Source organism: Melanotaenia boesemani, chromosome 4, assembly GCF_017639745.1.
Source record: "Melanotaenia boesemani isolate fMelBoe1 chromosome 4, fMelBoe1.pri, whole genome shotgun sequence".
NCBI classification, from domain to species: Eukaryota; Metazoa; Chordata; class Actinopteri; order Atheriniformes; family Melanotaeniidae; genus Melanotaenia; species Melanotaenia boesemani.
The window spans coordinates 35,655,775-35,676,597 of NC_055685.1; positions in this window are offsets into that span (position 1 = coordinate 35,655,775).

Consider the following 20,823-nt stretch of genomic DNA (forward strand, 5'->3'; position numbering starts at 1 on the left):
AAGTTGTATTTCACCAGCTTCATGACTTTTTAAATGAAAGTGGAAATCTTGATAAATTTCAGTCCGGCTTCCGACCTCATCACAGCACTGAAACAGCTCTGGTCAAAGTGTTAAATGACATTAGGTTGAATACCGATTCTGGTCAAGTATCAGTCCTGGTTCTGTTGGATCTCAGTGCTGCGTTTGATACTGTAGATCACAGAATCCTGTTGCACAGGCTGGAAAACTGGGTTGGACTTTCTGGAGCAGTTCTTAACTGGTTCAGGTCCTATTTAGAAGGCCGGAGTTATTTTGTTACGATCGGCAGCTATGAATCCGAGCGAGTGGCCATGACTTGTGGAGTCCCCCAGGGGTCAGTCCTTGGACCTCTTCTGTTCAACTTGTATATGCTCCCTTTGGGTAAAATATTACAAAACTATAACATTAGTTATCAAAGTTATGCAGATGATACACAACTTTATGTGTCTCTGTCACCAGATGACTGCAGTCCAATAGACTTAATGTGTCAGTGTCTGGAGCAAATAAACACCTGGATGAGGGAGAATTTCCTACAATTAAATGAAGACAAAACTGAGATTATTCTGTTTGGTAGCAAAGAGAAGAGGGTCAGCATTGGCAAACACCTGGAGACTCGGGCTCTTAAAATTACCAACCAAGTTCGTAACCTGGGAGTGTTGATAGACTCAGATCTGACTTTCAGCAGCCATATCAAAGCTGTCACTAAGACAGCTTTTTACCAGCTCAGAAACATCAACAGAATTAAAAGTTTAGTCTCCCAGAAAGACCAAGAGAAACTCATCCATGCATTCATCTCCAGTAGACTGGATTACTGTAATGGTCTTTTAACAGGACTTCCTAAAAAGAGCATTAAACATCTGCAGCTCATCCAGAACGCTGCTGCTAGAGTTTTAACCAGGACTAAGAGATCTGAACACATCACACCAGTTTTAAAATCTTTACACTGGCTTCCAGTCAGTCACAGAATAGATTTTAAAACCCTTCTGATCATTTACAAATCCCAGAATGGTTTAGGCCCAGAATACATCTGTGATATGTTCAGAGAATATAAACCTAGCAGAGCTCTTAGATCCAAAGACTCTGGTCAACTAGTCCAGGCCAGAGTCCAGACTAAACATGGAGAAGCAGCATTTAGCTGTTATGCTGCAAACAAATGGAACAAACTGCCAGTGGAGATTAAACTTTCCCCAAATGTAGACATTTTTAAATCCAGGTTAAAAACTTTTCTTTTCTCATGCGCCTATGCATGAAATCTGCACGGTACCTTTTTTTAACTTATCTTGCTTTTAATCATTTTAATGTAATTTATTATTTTATTGTGATTATGTGTTGATTATGAGTTGATGCCTTTTACTATTCTAAATATCTGTAATGTCTTTGTTTTATGTAAAGCACTTTGAATTGTCCTGTACATGAAATGTGCTATACAAATAAACTGCCTTGCCTTGCCTTGCCTTACATACTGCACTCATTCTCTTGGCGATTCGGACACGAAGCTGCCCATTTTTTCCTCGCCGCAAACCACGTGACTACCGCCGTCACCACGGCAACCACGACCCACGTCAAGATGTCATTACAAATCCAATCCAAAGTTGTGTGTAAATATTTTTTTTTTTTTTTCCTTATGTTGTATTTTATTCTTTGTTTGTTTGCTTATAGGTATTTTCGCGAGACAAATTTTTTCGCCTCCTTGCGCCATGTTGAGCTTCTGCCCGCAATGCATTGTGGTCTTTATTAACCTGTCTAGTGACCATCGATGCTCAATTCTTTTCAAGATGCATTGTGGGTAATTTTGAGTGCCCTACTTTTTTCTCTCTGGACATTCGGACACTTTGACAAAATGGCGTGACCCCTATACAGGGCACTATGTAGGGAGTAGGGTGTATATTCGGACACAGCCTGTGACTGATGTGGTGGTAATAATTTTCAAGCAACAGTACAACTGAATTTTACAAAGGAATAAGCTGCATCAGGCTTGGATTTTAGGCTGTTTGTGCTAAAATAATAATGGTTGAATATCTCCAGACCCATTCTTTTGCTCTTGGCTTAATTTAGATTTTGAAAACAAGTTTTAAAAATATGTCTCTTTCAAGCCTCATTGTTGTGGAGGGCAGTTACATTTTTTTATTCAGATTTCTTGCATCATTATTCCTCTTGTTCTCAGCACTTCTGTCTTTTTTTTTCCTCCACACTATGTAGCACCCTTCAAAAAAATTAAAATTCAATCACTACAAGCAAATTTGCTCCCCCGCAGGACATCACCAAGAGGAACATAGCAACAGTGGAAGGTACTCCAATCAATGGCCTTGTTTCCTCAACATGGGCCTGCAGCTCGTAATTTGCATGACATTGGACACGTTATAGCAGATATTCTCCCTCCCTCTCTTTGTCATTTGCACTCACAAATGCAATTCCATATTATGATCACATACTTAATGCACTTCATAACAGGAAGAGTAATTTATTCAAAGACTCAATACAGGCAGAGAAAGAGAAAGGATACAGGAAAAATATGTGGCACATTAATCTGACTTACTGCAGCCATGATGTGCTCTGGTAGCTGTCTGCTGCTGCTGCTGGTGGGTGGATAATGGATGGAAACTTAGGCTGGAGTGCATTTGTGTTTTATGTGTTTGTGTTTGTGTGTGTGTATGCATGTGCATGTGCGCTTGTGTTAACTCTGTAAATGATCAGTTTGTTTACGAATATGTAGGCTCCTTCCAGCATCAGCTGTCCAATCAGAGCTTACAGCAAGTCTGTCATACCCCAGAGTTTCAGCGTATACACTTAGTTTGAATGTGATCAAGTAAAATTGATCTTCAGGAATAAAAGAGTTTCGCAGTCCAGTTTCATTTCAAATTTTCTGGGGTAGATCATTATTTAGTAATCTGAAATTCCTCTTCAGTCCATCATGGTGAATCATTTCCTGAGCTAAAGGATGCATAAAGCACATGTGCTGCATACATCCTAACATCTAATATTAAGATATGGTGACCATCAAATCTGTCCCCCACACTCCACTTCTTTGTTATGATCTTTTGGCATCAAAGTGTAATGCTTTGGAATAACTGGCAGTGAAAATCCAAGGGCTGAGGAGGAAATCTACAAGGAAAGTAAGGCAACAGAAGAGTGGCTCCAGAAGATCCCAGAAACACCATCAGAGATCTCTATCCAAAAGAGCTGAGTCAGAGGAAAGGCTAAGATAGTGCACAGAACCCTCAAGCTTCTCTGCTAGAGGACCCAAGCTTGAAAGAAGGACAGCTACCCACATGAGGAGTGAGTGTGGAGGGTTGACATTCATGAAAGGATGTAAAAAATTTGCCTAGTCATTCACCTCTGTGGGCCTTGAACAAGATCCCTTAAGCCCTCCCAACTAATGTGGAAACACTAGAGAGCTCTAATCAGGTTGTTTGAAATACTGGTGTACAATTTCCAAAGTCATGTATATCTCATTTGTGTGCATGGATCACATATTGTGTGAATGACTAAAGAATACATGAGAATGTTTTTTATACACAAGCGTGGATTTAAAAGCCGATCTTTTTTTGTCTTTCCACTGAACAAAGTTGAGCTTTCTGCAGCTGTTTTTCACTCCGTGAAAAAAACATGTTGAAAAAGGCTGTCAAAAACCAATTCAATGCAACGACCACTCGATAAATGCTTCCTTTCAATCCTAACATGTACAATGTTTTGGATAAAAGTATCTGCTAAATCAAGATAATGTAATAAAGTACACAAGGAAGTTGCGTGTGTCACCACAGCTGTAAACATGCTACAGTTCTAAACATGTGATGCCCTCCATGCCATGAGGGGATTCTGTCTGTAGAGGAAAATGACGAGCTGAGCTGAACTATCCACCCACAGAAAAACGCCACCTGAGAGACAGCATAACAGAAAGATCAGTAGTTTCACACTGGGTTCTGACGGGGTGTATACCCAGATCTCTAGATGAAACTAATGCAGTTTTGCCATTTAAAGTGGCATTTTTAAACTGACTTTTTTTAACACTAGTAGCCCTTTAGAAGAGATCAGTTGAAGCCTTTCCCATTTTGTGGAGCTGAAAACTAAAATGTACTTTTCTAGTATATCTCTTCCTAGAGGATGGGCATGTCTCCACAACAGTGTAATGGGACCGTTTTAAACAGTATCCTACAGGTCATGTTTCTGATTTTAATCATTCTAAAAATATTAATATAATATAATAAACACCTAGTTTTTCTTTTTTTTTATTTTTATGTCTGAATCAGCAAGACAGAAAACAAGATTCTAGCTGTTTTATTGACAGACTATTTAAAGAACGAAAAAAAAAAAGTCATCACTTTAATCTTTTCTTCCACAAGTTGTTGCCATCAGTTTCAAAGCTTTCTTGTCATATTGATACATTACGGTGGGTATGTGTGTGTTTCTGGAAAGAGGAGATGAGCTGTTGCACAGGTGGAAAAGCAGTCTATCAACCGCAGGGTCAGTGGATTAATTCCAGGCTTGCCCAGACTATAGGCCAGTGTCCTTGTGCAATACACTGAACCCACGTTTCCTTGTGATGTGTCTATCTGGGAATAAATATGTGATAGAGAACAGGACTTAGAGTGTGTGTGTGTGTGTGTGTGTGTGTGTGTTATATAAATTGGATGCACATGAGCTCTACTACTTAGCACTGCCCCCATGATTTCCAGTAGTATTGCTCTGTTTGCTGCATTTTGGTACACAAACGCTCTGAAAACATACCAAAATACAAACTTATGACATATGTGTATTTAATGCAGATTAGAAATTAGCCTGAAGCTCATGTCTGCTGCAAAGTAGTTTGATGCTGACCCAACTGTCGGTGAAATACTTTCCCACCGAGCCAGGTGTCAAGTGAAAAAAGGGCCTAATCTTACTATTTAATCCACTGCCGACCCTCCTACCTCTTGATTTGGTCACTCTTTGAAAAGGCATAATTTCCTTTAGCCAGTGCTTCATGAAACTGATTCTAAAATACATATTTTGCATTTGCATCTTTGTGTTTTGCATGAGAAGCTTCTGCCTCTGACAAAAACTGCAGTATTTGATGCCCTGGCTAGAAATACACTTTGAAATGCTGTTTTTCTATTGATCACATTTCTAATGAGAAACAGAAAAAAACTGACAAACTGAAACATTTCATTGTTCATCTAAAATTCTAAGCAGTGTGTAAGCTTTCATCAAAACCATATGTGAGGATATTGTCCTTTGAGGATATTGATGTTTTTACCAACAAAGACGCATCAATTCATCGCTGTTAAAACGATTTGCTCCAATTGGTCAAGTCTTAGCTCTCTGCCTGTACAACCACAGATTTCTGCCTGCAAATGAGTAGTTTGTCTGTTTCTTTAATTGCAGGCAGAGTTATTTTAAAAATTGCAAATAATTTCTGGTGGTAAATCTGCCATTATTACCAGTTAAAGCTACATGCAAACCATTGGTGAAAGGAAAGCTTGGCAGGCATAGCAACAGTAACTAGGGAAGGCAGAGCATTAGATACAGAACACACTCTCCTCCGCCTTTCTCCTCTGTGTATCAGGTGAAGGACAGAGAAAGGGTGCAGCAGCGAAGTGGCTCAATGTGCTATCGACTGGCTCACCGTGGCAACCTGCAGAATTCCACCGCCTCCCTCCATTCACCCTTCTATCCCTCCTCCTTCCTTCCTCCATCCTTCCTTTTTCCCCATCCCCCACGACTCCTCCAGCAGCTCCGGGGAGGCGGTGACGTGAGGGCTTGCTGCACAGAGAGGGAAGCATGGAAAGAAAGGCTGGCAGCAAGCGAGGATGAGGTTGGAGAAAAAAACGCCAGAACTGCCACACCACACAGAGAGAGAGACGAGTCGCTGGAATAAAAAGAGATAGAGATCCTCCCTCTCCCTGCGCTTGTTGACAATGACACTGGGAGACTCATTTCAAAGCAATGAGCCAGAAAACGCAAAACCACTGCTGCCATTCATCCAGCTAAGCAGGATACTCAGTCAACAATGTGTCAAATTCACATTCATCCCAGGAAGAATGTCTCTGGCTTAACAAAATGTAAGACAACACTCATAAAAACAGACCATTTGAATTTTGTGATGCATTTCTGAAGGATGTACAATACTCTTGTCCAGCATAATTTGTTGTAAAATATATTTAATAATTACTTTTTTCTTATGAAAAAACTGTATAAAAAACTATATATATTTATATATATATATATACACAGAGAGAGAGAGAGAGAGAGAGAGAGAGAGAGAGAGAGAGACTGCTCAGAACACATTTTACATCTTGATAAATGAAATCTTCAAGTTGAAAATCTTTATTCATTACATAGCAGAATGTGTTCAGAGCAAAATAACATAGGAATGATCAATGGAAATCAAAAGTGGAAAGATCAGATCACAGGCTGATGCAACTTCTATAAAATACCTGAATACAATTCCAAGTGAGGCTCAGTATTGTGTGTGGCTTCCACTTATGCACTCCTTACAACATATGGGCCCCTGATGAGATGATGGCTGTTCTTCTGAGGGATCTCCTCCCAAACCTGGATCAGGGCATCATTAAACCCCTGGACAGTCTGTGGTGCGACGCGGCAGGGGTGGATGGAACGAGATGATGTCCTAGAGGTGCTGAACTGCATTTAGGTCTGGAGAATGGGCAGGCCAATATAGGAACTGCTGACACACTCCAGCCACATGAGGCTGAGCATTGTTCTGCATCACAAGGAACCCAGGTCCCGCTGCAGCAGCATATAGCCTGACAATGTGTCTCATCTTGGATCTCATCCTGGTAATTAATGGTAGTCAGGGTCAGGGTAGTCAGAAGGCATCATCTTCCTTTGAACAGGGCTTGCTCGGTATGGGTGTTGTTTTATGTCCTGCTTTAAATGTTCAAGCAGGGAAGGAAGTTTCTCAATCATTGTTGAATTTGATAACCAAAGGGACTGCAAAGATGGCGAACTGAATTTAAGCCCATCGCCAGGAACATAAGCAGGGTCACGAGATGCTATCAGAGCAGTCCCACTTACATGACATGAATCCTGATTAGGCAAGGTCATAAAAGGAGAGGGGTCCTGGGCGTGATAAAGTTTTAGCATGTTTACATGACAAACTCTGCTTTTCCATCTTCTTTCAGGAGTGCTAATCACATAATCAGTCTCACTTAAATGATCACGAATGTCATGTGGACCTGAAAACCTGGCAGAGAGTGATGAGCCAGGAACGGGTAACAGCCAACACTTTGTCACCAACCTGGAAATGGCGAGAGACAGCAGAACAGTGGTAACAGGGTTTTATGGACTTCTGAGACTCACCAAACATTTCTCCTGCAAATGCACACGAGCAGTGCAAACACTCTTGGAACAGCTACACATAGTCTAATGCATTCTTACCTATGGATGTACTGGAGTACAGCTTTTCTTTCAGGATCTTAAGTGGACCACGAAGTGTTTGACCAAACACTAGCTCGGTGGGAATAATTCCTAAAGATTCCTGTGTTGCTTCTCGGGCTGCAAACAAAATGAAAGGCATTCCTTCATCCCAACCCTTTCAACTTCTGCGCAGTATTTCCTCAGCATAGACTTTAGCATCTGATACCAACACCAATTAAACAGTATATACTTTGTGTTTATTTACATACACAAATATCTATCTGGTAAACAGTTCTTTAATTCCTCTAGTAGGATTAACTCCCACAGATATTCAAAGTCAGTCACTTGACATGTTGCACACCATCTGTCAAACAAACTTCCCTTTTCTCTGGCAAACTCTGTGTAGGTTTGTTTGGGGTTATTTTTATGAGACCTGAACTTCTGGCGATAAGCTTCAGGAACACGTTCATAGGCCTTCAAAATGGTTGCTTTGACTGTGTCATATACTGTCACGAAGAGGGATCGTTGCTACAACCTTTTGTGCTTTGCCATGGATTTTGCATTGTAGCAGTAGAGACCAAATGTCTGGAGGCCATTTCAACGCCTGTACTATGCATTCGAAAGTGGCAAAATAGCAGTCCATCTTCATTTCTCTGAACTCAGGCACCAAAGCAACATATTTGGTGACATATTAGGGACTGGGGAGGAGGACCCAACAGGACCACAAGGTGCCTTTGGCACCAGTGCAGTACCAACCCTGGACTGAGACTCAAGCTCAACTCAGCAAATACGAACAGCTTTTTCAGCTTCAGTTTCCAACTTCTTGATGTCAAGTTGGAACTGCCTCATCTGTGCCTTTTCCTGGGCCTCTAAATGCAACCGAGCCAGTCTGACTTTCAATCGGGCATTGACCTACCAGAGCCACCATCTGAGAGGGGTTCAAACAGAGGAAGTGTAAAAAAAAGTCCTAGTCCCAACAGCGACCTCATCCTCCACCCCAGGCTCCACCGTCCCAGGCTGAGCCTCATCCTCAGAAGACTCAGTCTTGTGGCTACCCACCTTTAAAGTGGTTGGGCTAGCAACAGGCAACACAGCAGACATACCAGCAAGGCAGTATCAGCAGATTCAACTCCACCAACCTCCCCACAACCAGAGCCTTAAGTTATTTCTTTAAAATCTGCTTTGGGAAAACGATGGATAAGTGGGCCACAATTTGAGCCAACTCATCTTTTCGGCACTGATTCAACTGATCAAGGGAGGGCTGCTCCATAAATTGATCCAAATCAAATAATGCCATGACCTACCACCATGAACCTACCTGACACAAGCAAAATCCTGGTGTTCCCTAGCAAACCAGTCGGGCTGCAAGGTGTTAGGCTGTGAGCACAGACCCCACTTACAGATGTGGGGCCCTCACACCACCCTCATAGAGTCTGTTTCTGACAGTCTGAACAGAAACATGCACATTAGTGACCCGCTGCAGGTCATTTTGTAGGGCTCTGGCAGTGTTCCTCCTGTTCCTAATTGCACAAAGGAGCAGATAGCAGTCCTGCTGCTGGGTTGTTGTCCTCTTAGAGCCCCCTCCATATCTCCTGGTATACTGACCTGTCTCCAGGTATCTCCTCCATGCTCTCGACACTGTGCTGGGAGACACAGTAAACCTTCTTACCACAGCGTACATTCATGTGCCATCCTGACAGGGAAATGGTCAGTGGCCACCACCTGCAGGAACATGCCTTTCTAGGGGTTATCTTGCTAATTGCCTCTCATTTCCAGCTGTTGTCTGTTCAATTTTTACAACAGCAGGTAAAATTGATTATAGTTATATGCTAACTAGACAGATTGATATCCCAGAAGTGGATTCAACAAGTTGTTGGAAACATTCCTTAGAGATTTTGCTCCATATTGACATGATAGCATCACACAGTTGCAGCAGATTTGTCGGCTGCACATCCATTATGAGAATCTCATTCCAAAGGGTCTTGGCTGAAAGGAGTGGCACTCAGTATGGTCTTCTGCTGTAGCCCATCTGCTTCAATGTTGGACATGACATGCAATCAGAGATGGTATTCTGCATATCTTGGTTGGAAACAGGGGCTGTTGTGATTTTGGTCCAGACAACTGCTGCTCAGTGGATATTTTCACTTTTTTGGACAATTATTTAAATAGAAAGTATTATCATACTTTCTATTTAAATAACAAAACCCTTTTTAAACAGGAAAAATAAATTACTAAAGCGTGCTTATATCTGTCCTTTGACAGTAGCAATGTAAGGCTGATTTTGGTGGGTTCCAGTAATATATCATTTAAAAATAGTGGTCTGAAATGCAGGTTTGGGATTGATTACCATGACAACAACTGAAGCTTCAAACCAATTGGGTCAACCTGAGAAAAATACAATGTTTCTTCAGTGAGTGTCACATTAGTTATCATTCTCCGAGTAGGACATCATGTAATTGCTTGCATTTGATATTCATGTCCCAGCTCTCAGCTCTCCATTTTCCCCCTCACTCCACAAATAATCAAAAATGCCATTTCATTCCCCACAATCAGCCCCGGGTCGTGCTCTGGCGATGAGATGGAAAACACAGCATGTTGTTAAGCTAGCAGCTAATCAGCAATAGCTTGTAATCCTCCCCCTTTCCATCTTCGGAACAGGCCCCTTCTCTCCCTCCACCAGCCCCCACCGTTGCTGCTACTACGTTGCTGTTATAGTCTGCCTGAGAGATGGATGGTACAGCCCTAATCACCCCCTGCAGTGCACTGTTAGAGAGGCTGCAGGCCGCTCTTAACATTTACACCACATGATCACACACGCACACACAATAAACACAAGCCAATAAGTGAGAAAATCTGCTCCCACCCCTCCTCTCTGCCTCTGCCCAGGGCCCACCAAACACCACCACTCTTCTCGTTGTCACCTTGGATGGATTCAGTGGGATGTGGCTATATCCTGAGGGCCGAGAGAGATAGTCTCTCTCCTTCTCCTCTTCCACTGCCTCCTCACACAATGCTTTCCTGCCTTTATCTCCATGCCTGCACAGTAGCTCTGGCTTCCAGCAGCTTCAACAGAGGAGGGAATGCTGCCAGAGGAGCAGGGAGGGAGGCCGCTCCTATATCAGCATCTTCTCATGTGGCCAGCTTCTAGGTTCCTCCTGGGCAAGCTTTCAGTCAAATCCACACCAAGCCATAAACAATAAAACCAGTGTTTGGTATTCATTTAAAAAGCTCAAAAGTGCAGGTTTCAGACAAAACCTTTTTTTTTTTTTTTGCAGGTATATTTTTCTGACCAATGAATATCTGGAGAAAAGTACTGTACATGTGATATCATGGTAACATTATCCCACTGGGGCTACAATGAAATCTGAAGGCAAACCTGAGCACTTCTACATCCACATAGGGACACATCAGTCAGCAAGAGAAAGAATACACAGCTTTTTAACAAATCATTGCTTCATGACATGACGGCATGTATTTTTCAGACTCATTTGAACAGTAAATACCCTGTTAAACAGTGAAGTAGAGGAAGGTCATGAATCTGCTATGCCAGTGATTTGTGACATATTCAAAACTGTGGTGAGCAACCAAATACAAGGACAAGAGATAAACACATCAGGCTCATCTTTGTCTGATTTTACACAATATTTCATGAAAAAAAACACATGTAACCGGAAGTGTAGAAATTGTTAACAACATAAAAAATGACAGAGAACTTAAAGACAACTTAATAAGGTCTTTCCTAATTTTATCTGCCCGGAGGCTTAAATGAGACAACAGTGAACAGTGTCTAGGTGTCAAAAGTCGTATTCCACTGGTTGTCAAGACATGGTCTATGCATTAAAATGTAAATATGAAAACACTTTGGCTATGTGCTGCAAAGAGGTTAAATTAAAATTAAAAAGAAAATAATTAGTCATGATGCAAAAATTCACATGGTTGTTGGATCTATTTAATTTGAGTCAGGTGTGTGGGAGCAAGGAAACATTGAAAATCTCGGTTCAAACTCATCCCTACTGATGTAAAAACTTCATGTTGCAAGAAGTACTTTATACGGTAACGCTCCAGGTGCCATACCTTGTTTGATTAAAGACTGGCCCACTTCACAAACATGCTCATGTGATGTGAGCATATATGACCCCTAACGGCAAAAGCTTTAGAAGAGTAAAAATGGCATCTATCATGGTAAAGTTTTCATAAAAGCCTATTATTTGTAATATACACCACATGTCTGTTCCATCCAACCACCCCTGCTTCTTCCTTATGTGGACATTATTGCTTGTTAAACGGTAAGCTTTACAGTGGCATCTGCCCTGATAAGGAAACGTTTATGAGAGGTATTTTCCTTCATCCTGCTTGTAGTGGCCGTACTTTTCAGGACACTACTATGGGACATATCTAGGGCAAAATGATCATTTCAGTTTGAGGGCTTATTAGCAGTGAAGTGGACATTACAGTTGAGTGAACTCTGTTAATGCAATGTCATAAGCTGTCCTGGAAGCAATGAAAGCTTGTCAATTCACTCAGATGCTATTTGTCATCTCAATAAAAAATTCCCATGTTTCTGTTCAAGCAGGACTAAAAAATCACACAGTCCATTTACAGTTTAAAGGAGCTGATGAGCAGGATTTTAAAAGGGAACTGATGCTGTATCTCTGTATCTCTGAATTCTGTAAACTAACATACTTCATCCTTGATCATTATTCTGTTTTTCTATTTAGAATATGGACACTACTCAGATCTATTTGGAAAATCATAAAGTAAAAGACATTCTGAAAGAATTTTAGAAAACTAAAAGGAAATCAGTTTTATTTAACAACAATGTTTTTGCAAGGTCATGAAATAAATCAAGTAAAATACTAATTTTAAAACATGTTTGTAGCATAAAATAAATATTGTGTTCATTTTAAAGGCAAATGTGAGCTAATTTTTAAAGTACATTTGAATGTAAATACAGACTCCTGAAGCATAATTTACTTCCACTTTACATTTTATGCATGTTCAAAGTAATGGGACAAACCAACAATAAAAAGATGTCCAGAAAATACTGCAAAGCAAGTTTCACTTTGGCAAGTTAGTAAAACACATATCTCTGTTTATGCCACCTCATGAATCATTATTATGTAGCCAGCATTCTTCATGCACGGTATCCACACTCTCCTTCAGTGAACTTTTTCCACTTTCAGAACCATCAACAAACGCGATAAAGAAAATAGTCTGACTTCGCTGTATAGCCTTTTCTTGCCAGCATGACTTTTATGTTGAGGCTCAGCTTTAGCCAACCTTCATTTAGACATTTATTAAGCCGTGTTTTGCTTGGCACTTTTCTGTGTAATCTTCTCTTGGCCTTTATTTTCCCAGGACTTCTGCCAGTTGAATAAACTGCCCGCCCATTCTGCCCATGCAAATGTGTATTTGTCTGCAGCACAGAAACACTCTTCTGCTCCCGTCATGACCTGTTGACCAGATCATCAAATGAAACCATGTGTCCACTACGCAGCCGGGCTCCACACCACTGCTCTCAGCTGCCGTGCCTGCCTTTCCTCCAGCCTCCCCACCAACAGCACACATGTCGGCTACAACACTCACTGCCAGATACATAATTATGCTGCTTTCGATTGGCACCGCTGTCACATGTCTAGCAGACATGCAGGGCGGAGATGCTACTCCGCTCAACTGCATCATGCTGTTGCAGAGAAGCAGGACAGTGTGCAGCGGCCAAGCTGTTCTTGGTTAAGAGTGCCAATGCAAAAAACAACGAACACAAAACTGTAGCAAAGCACATCTCATTCCACAATTTTGAGAAAATACACAAAATTTATATTGAAACATGTAACTTAATCAGGAATAGTGTGCTTTGACTTTTAGAAGTGATTAATTGTATTTTGTTTAAAAAAAAAATTCCCATAGAAAACAGTGTGACTTTTTGAAAACTTTACAGAAAAATATCATTCATAGTTTAAATTATCACAGAAAGCTGGAATTTTTTAACTGACTGAATGAGTATTTCTGTAACTTTTTATTATTTTTAACACCGTTTCAGTTTTTTTTTTGTTTTTTTTTTTCGAGGAATTTTTTCACACGATGTTCAGGTTTGAGTGCAGGGATGTCACACAACCTAAATTTTGACCTGGAAAAATGTTCATAAGTGTTTTCTTTTAAACTGCTTTGCTTTTCACAATTCCTCTTTTGCATAATAACACAATATCACAATTACTATCACAATTTATCATCCAATGTGGCTGTCACTGCAAAAATCCATGTAGTTTTGTGAGACTGAAAGATGAAAAACAGATTAGCTTAAAGCACATAAAGAATACAGAGAATGTAGCATTATAGTATGTGTACATTTGGAATATATTCTGTTTCCCTTTACTGAGAATATACTTGCTTTCTAAACTTGTGTCTTGCATTTTCACAAATGTTCACATCATTACTTGTGTACTGCGCTTGTTACCAGAGGATTAGTGGGTGTGTTAGAGAAACCAGACCAGATAGTTTCCTCATGTTTTAGCAAGAACAAAACAAGAAACATGGCAACAATCAAGGTGGTTAGCATTTGGTCTATTTTGAGATCACAATAGAAAAAAGACAGCAGCAGTACCGTAGACGGTATGTAAGGCCCATAAACTGAGCATGCCATGACAATGGCATGTGTGTTGTTGTTGTTAGCTTTATTTTGAAGAGCCATTATGGGAAACGACTCTAGCCAAGAGAGTACAAGCAGAACAAAACATCAAAGAGAGAGAATAAAGTAAAAGGTGGAGGTATTGCAGTGCTTGATAGATGGTGTCACCCTGGATATGTTACTGTAATGGAGAGCTCTGTGAGGGCCATGTTTTTATACTTCTCCAGCACATTCAACATCATCTGGGTTAGAATAAAGACAGCGATGCAGGTGGAACCCCCCCACCCCATTGTGTCCTGGATAGTTTAATACCACACTGACAGATCACAATATGTGTGTCTGCAACACTGTGTGTCAGACAGAGTGGTAAGCAACACCGGAGCTCCACAGGGGATGGTCCTCTCTCCCTTCCTCTTCACCCTCTACCACTGCTGTAGAGTTCTTGAAAATCCAAAATCAGTTAAAGAGAAATTAAGAAGGAATCATGATCAATTAAATGTGTTACACTAAAATCCTAAAGCTGGAAGATATTAAAAGGAGCAAAACAGAAACTCTGAAGTATAGCAACATTTTTAGAACTGTCAATGAAAGTCAGCATCTCATTGAGCAACAGCTGTGTCGACACCCATCAAGATTTTTGCAGAAATGTTTTGTTTGCGAGCTTCAAGCTTTATACTGCACCAGAGGCCGAGCTGGTAAACTGTAAGTAATTGTTGTCACAGACCACACGCTGAAGTCAGTATCCACATTTATGAGGTCACAGTCTCCTGCACAGCTTGTTGTGGGTGAGTCAGGCAGGGGAGGGAAAAGAAGTGCATTTCATTGGAAATTTCATAAAAGGTTTCTGTGGTTTTTGTATGTGCGTGGTATGAGAGGGACTCACTCCACATCATTATCAACACAAAACCAGTTATGCAGACATTTAAAGAGTGAGTCACTTAGCGTAGCAATCACTGCACATTACTGCTACCTGCCTTTGACACACACACACAGACAATCTCCTTCATCAGTTACATTTCTGGATGGGAATCTGACTCACGACAATGCCAGGATACATCTTTCCTACTCTCACTCTAAATTCACTGGAGATGCAAGCAGCCTGTGTCGTGAGGAGATTTTGCTGTTGACATAAGCACAAGGTTTCTTTAGAAAGCTTGAGCGGAGCTTCCCATGAGACTCATTTCAGCCATGAGTCATGTGCGCCTTTTTAACCTCTACGTCATAACAAGCCAGATAAAAAATAACGTCAACATGAAGACTGAGTCTTCAAACTCTAATTGCATCCTGGAGATTTATGCACATGGTTTGCTTTGTGTATCACTAAATCCTTTGGAGTTAGACTCAAAGGAGGAAATAATAAGTGGGACTTCACAAATGTGGCAGAATTGACTCTGTCACCTTGGCAGGTTAAAAACATTAGTTACACACCAACATACCGTGGGAAATCAAATTCAAGATTGTATTTGGCTTTCATCACTTCTCCTAAGTGAAGATGGAGTTCATAATAACACTGCTGTTTCATCAGTCTATAAAAATCATGAAGTGGTGGAAGCCTCTGCATACACTTGAATACAGTTTTAAGATAGTCTACTGGCACTGAAGTTCTTCGTGTTAGCATGCTTTTCAGGCAGATTTTCTGATCTCATTTTTATTTCTATGGACATTTTCCACCTCCAACCCACACACTATAGTGATATTATACAGAAAGGGAGGTTGTGGCCTGAAGGGATTAATGCATAAAGTGTGCAGTCATTAAGGAGGTTCAACATTTAAGGTAAAATGAGCCAAACAAAAGATTTAATTGACACAAATGCCTCTTAAATACTTGTCTGAAAATACTTCCGAGAAGAAAATGGGGGGGGGGGGGGGGGGGGGGGGGGGGGGTCTACTTTTTTTCATCTGAATTTAAAATGTAAACAAAAATAATTTACAAAATCATTTTTGTATATTTACCATTTATTACCGTGTGATATGTCAAAATTATTGACATATGTGCAAACAGTATCCACCAGGGGGCATAAGACAAGTAACAGATTGTGTTCAAAAGCTTTTAAGCAAAGTTTTTGCCATGAAGTGATGCAAAAGGTCTCAGAAACTGTATGTATCAAATAATATACTTAAGGCATTAAATGGTTAAAAAGCTAAACTTAAGGTGTGATCACCAAATAATGGGCAGGGTAGCAAAAAAGGCACACTGAGAGAAAGAACAAAAAATGAAAACTGATCTACATAAGCCCTGAGACAGTACAACTTTACGTAAAATTATCTTATTAAAAACTACAACTTGCCGGGATCTTCCAGAAGCAAAAGGTATTAAGAGTTCATCAAGAGAAGACTATAACATGACCATCTTTAAATAAGATTCACAAACCGGGAGATTCACCTGCAGATCTTCTAATGCTTGAATGGACAGAAAAATGATGGTGAGTGATTGATTGAGTGGATGGAATAACAGGTGGAGGAGGGTTGCTGGTATGAGCTGCAATCATGAAGGACAATCTGGTTGGATTTGCTGAAGATGGGTGAAAATCAACTCCTCATTCTGCTACCAGGTTTTAGAAGATGCTTCAAGCTGCAGTACGGAAAGCAACCCACAGCTTATAATAACACCCTGGTCTCATTAAACAGCATATCGATGACACAGAGTCAAGCCAAATTTCACTGCTTTAAATTTAGTATTTTCTACTCATTGCAAACAATATATTCTACTATATAAAGCTACTTCAAACTCTAGTAGTTGGAGGTAAAAAGGTACACCTAACAAGTAGGACAAAAATAATAAATAAAAGTGTTTTAATGACGCTAAACAAGCAGGTAGTTAAGAAAACACAACTGGCATGACAAAGACAGGGTGGGAAACAAAATAAAGAGCAAAGTTACCAACAATGAACTCAACAGGAAGCACAACAGTACATTGCGAGATATTCTAATTCAGTAGAAAAGTGTAACAAGAAATTAACTTAAAATCAGAATATTTCATCATAATCCAAAAGAAGACAGTGAATCATCTAAGTTTGTATTTGCTGGCTCAGAACGGAAACAGTGGAGGAGTCATGTTATTTTAACCTTTGCCAGCACAGTTGCGTAAAGTATTGAAGAAAACAGGCAAAAAACACCTCAAGCAACTGTCTAGATGTCTTTTTAGTGGAATTTTGTTTTCTACCATTTCCCATTTACTTGTTGTTATTCATGTCTTCTAAATGTAAATCAGAAACAGAAATGGATACCCGGGTAATGACACCCTGGCCTGTACTTTTACAGCAGCTCTTACAAGTCAGTGTGTCATTTTAACATATAAAAAAAGTCATTCCAAAGCTTTAAATGCTTATAGCAGCATCCACAAATCACCCAGAATGTGCCAGAAAGCTATTTCAGACCAGCTTTGAATGTGAAGAAGAAACTGACATACTCTGTGGAAGAAAGGATAATAGTATTTACTGGAAAGAATAGGGAGCTGTATTGGTTATTGACTGCTTCTTTAAAGAACTGACAATGCTTCTTCACTGGTGTTGCACATTTGTAAAAAGTTTGGAAATAAAGGAAAATTCTTTCTCAGCTGCCAACTGCACTTTCATTTATACATTTTAATATTCAGCTTTGTGCTTCAGTAACAGACTTTACTAATATATTTCATTAGAATGTTTTACCCTACTAACAGCTATAGATGAGGGTATTTTAATCTCTGATTATTACATTTAAAAACACAAACAAATGACGTAATTCTACAAGATTAAACGAAGATGTCTACCTTGGTCTGCAGCATATGGACTGCATAGCATGGTTACAGACTGCTAAAAAAAAAGAAAATTCTTTTATTATTTTACTCAGTTATTAAAATGCAGAGTGGCAGAATTGCTATTTGCTTCATAAAATACAATAATTATGGTAGAAAATGCCACAGTGCTGTTTTAGAACTTCATTTTACAACTTTTTGAATTCTCTGTGAAGCTCGAAGAACCAGAGCCTTATAACTAATATATTTTAATAATTTGATATTCTCCACTCTAACTACAACAGGAGGTTTTCATTTTTATTTTCACACACAATAATATCAGAATAACATAGACATGTTGTTTTTGTAAACAAGTAATTTGTCATTTTTTTATGAGTTTTAGGGCTTTTTTTTTATCCATTTCATGTAATTCAGGATGGTAAGACTCACCTAGAAGATGATGAGTGTTGTGTCCTTTGTCTCTATAATTTCACTCTTAGTTCTTTTTTCCCATTCTGAATGCTGCTCTCTTTTCCCTCTCTCACCATTTCTTCTGCAGCCATAAAGACGTCATGAACCAGGCTGAGCTGCTGTTAAAGCGGCATTAAGAGCTGCTTGTTGCTGCAATGACTCACAGGTTTGATCTTTGTGAAAAAGAAAAGAGGCTGAAACAAAGTGTTTTCCATCGTAATGTCAGTTTTAACTGTTTCAGGTTATTTGATTAGAATATGAAGGACTCCCCTCAGCTACAGGTTTTCCAACTCATGTTAAAATAATAGAATCTGCAGCCTGAAAGTCTGGAATTAATTTGGTACAAAATAGAATCTGTGGTCAGCTGCCTTTCTACCCTGAAACACTTCAAATAGATCTTTTCACTGATTAAATAACTGGTTAATTTAAATTTAGCTGTCTTTTTAAATTACAGCATTTTTTTATTTAACATGATCAAATGTCCCCTCAGTTAAATCAATGCTCACCGTAAAGACTAAAAGAAAAGTTTCCTCCTGCAAACTTGAACAGCAGACTTTAAACTGCATCTATAAGTCTATACTCCTTCCTTGATCTCATGGCATCTCATCTCCTACTTCATGTTTTTCCACTGCTGACTTTTGACCTTTAATAACCTGTGATGACAAGATCTTCACATCTTCTGTGGAAATCTCATTTTAATCAGCCGCCCTCTACAAATTTACTCCACATATTTTGGTCCTTAACTTCATTTAATGTTCCTCCCTCCAATGAGAAGAGCATTTACTCCAAATTAGGCTCATGATATGTAAAAGTGAAGAAAGTAAGCAGATTTTTTTGTTTTGGAGCAATTTTCCTTTTCTGTTTCACTTCTACAGTCATGTTCGTTCTTCATTATTTTGGAGATAAAAACAACTAAACCCTTCAGGAGTGAAAAGAGAAAACGCTGACACTGCATTGTAGTCACGTTTTAATTACTAATGAGATAACTGAAATGCAGGTTTATTTAAGGCTGAATGAACATGACAGCATTTTTCAAGTGAATACGTAGTTATTTGTAAATATATACATATTAGGTGCATAAATTCATTTCTTTGGATTTTCTCATGTCACATGAAAGTGTCATCCTCATACGTCATGCAGTAATTCTTGTGAAAGTTAGCAGCTGTTCCAGACAGTTTCATGTTCGCCTTGGAACAGGGAAGTTATCTTTTTTTCTGAAAGATTTGCAGGAACTTCACAACCAAGATTTTTTTAATTATTATTATTAACAGGGGGCAAAATGATGGCTGTAAGTTTATTCGTGAGTTTTCAAAACACACCAGACCCGTTTTTTTCTTCAACTCCCGAAACTTGCTTCCATGTCGAATAAAATATGCTCCCTAAAACACCCCGGGTGCCTCCGAGTCATTTTGGAGTGTTTTCTACCAAGAAGTAGGAAGTTTGTAAATTTTTTCGAATGTTGCATTTTTAATGTCGAACACAGAGCGGACTGTGCACGCGGAGTTTGTCGTGCGGTGCAGCTCAGGTGAAGTCTTTGCGACACCAAGTGCACGTGCGGCATCACATTCCGTCCATCCCCGAAGCACGTGCCATGTTCCATATCCCTGCTAAACTTGTCGCGAGAGCTCTGCGCAGCTATTATCGACCGTTTGCCACTTCAGCCGTTGTTGCTTTGTCTAAGAATAAAAAATAATAATAAAGAAAGAGAGAGAGAGAGAGACGACCGCTGCAGGTTGACAGGTTTTTATACCGTCGCGTGCACACCTTGTTGAAGTTAAAAGCTTTCCAGACCAGGAATTTCTGGACTGTAACGGCTGCAGCTTCGATTTAACGTCAAACTTAATGGCCACATTCCTTCTGCTCATCTTTAATTTCGAGATGACGCAGCTGAAATACATGAGGCAGCAACGTGCCCCTAGTCCGTCCGCGCGCTGTGGCTGCTGCGCGCGAGCACGGAAAAAAAAGGAGTCAATCATAATGGCTGCTTTAGCAGTCATTGCGCCTGTGAAAGCTGTTTAACGGCGGGTTAATTAACGACGCCTGTGCTTTGCGGTCTGTCGTCTCGGGCGACACCGCTTTCTCCGCTGATTTGCGCTCTTTTCCTTATAAGGAAAGTCAGTCGTGCCTTTCTGTAATAGGCCGAGCGTCGCAGCCTGCGGGGACCTTGTGCTTTAACCCTTCCGATGCTGAATTTAATTTGATCCAGCCGTCCTAAACAATACAAGAGGCTGCGTTCACATTTAGTTTTTATTTTAAAATACATGTAATACATATCACTCCTTTAGATTTAAGTAGGTCATGATTACGATATCAATAAACACATTGAAACATGTGCAAAATCAGGTAATTAACTAATACAGTTTAACCCGATCTGTCGCTCATATCAGCATTCAAGTTCTCATGGGTAGCCTATTCTAAATCAGTTCCAGCATTTCCAGCTTGAACCCTCAGTTTTGGCGGTGGATGTGTGTGCGTGTCCTCTCGCCTTCAGGCCTGCCGGCCAGGCGCTCCGCGGTTAGTAAAACAGAACCGGCTGCTGCCTGTCGCTATCCGAGATAACCCCTCTACAGTTGGCGTTAAAGCTCCGGCTGAGAAGGGTGACCTACATCGACTTAAACTCAACCTGGAGCTATCTTTTTAA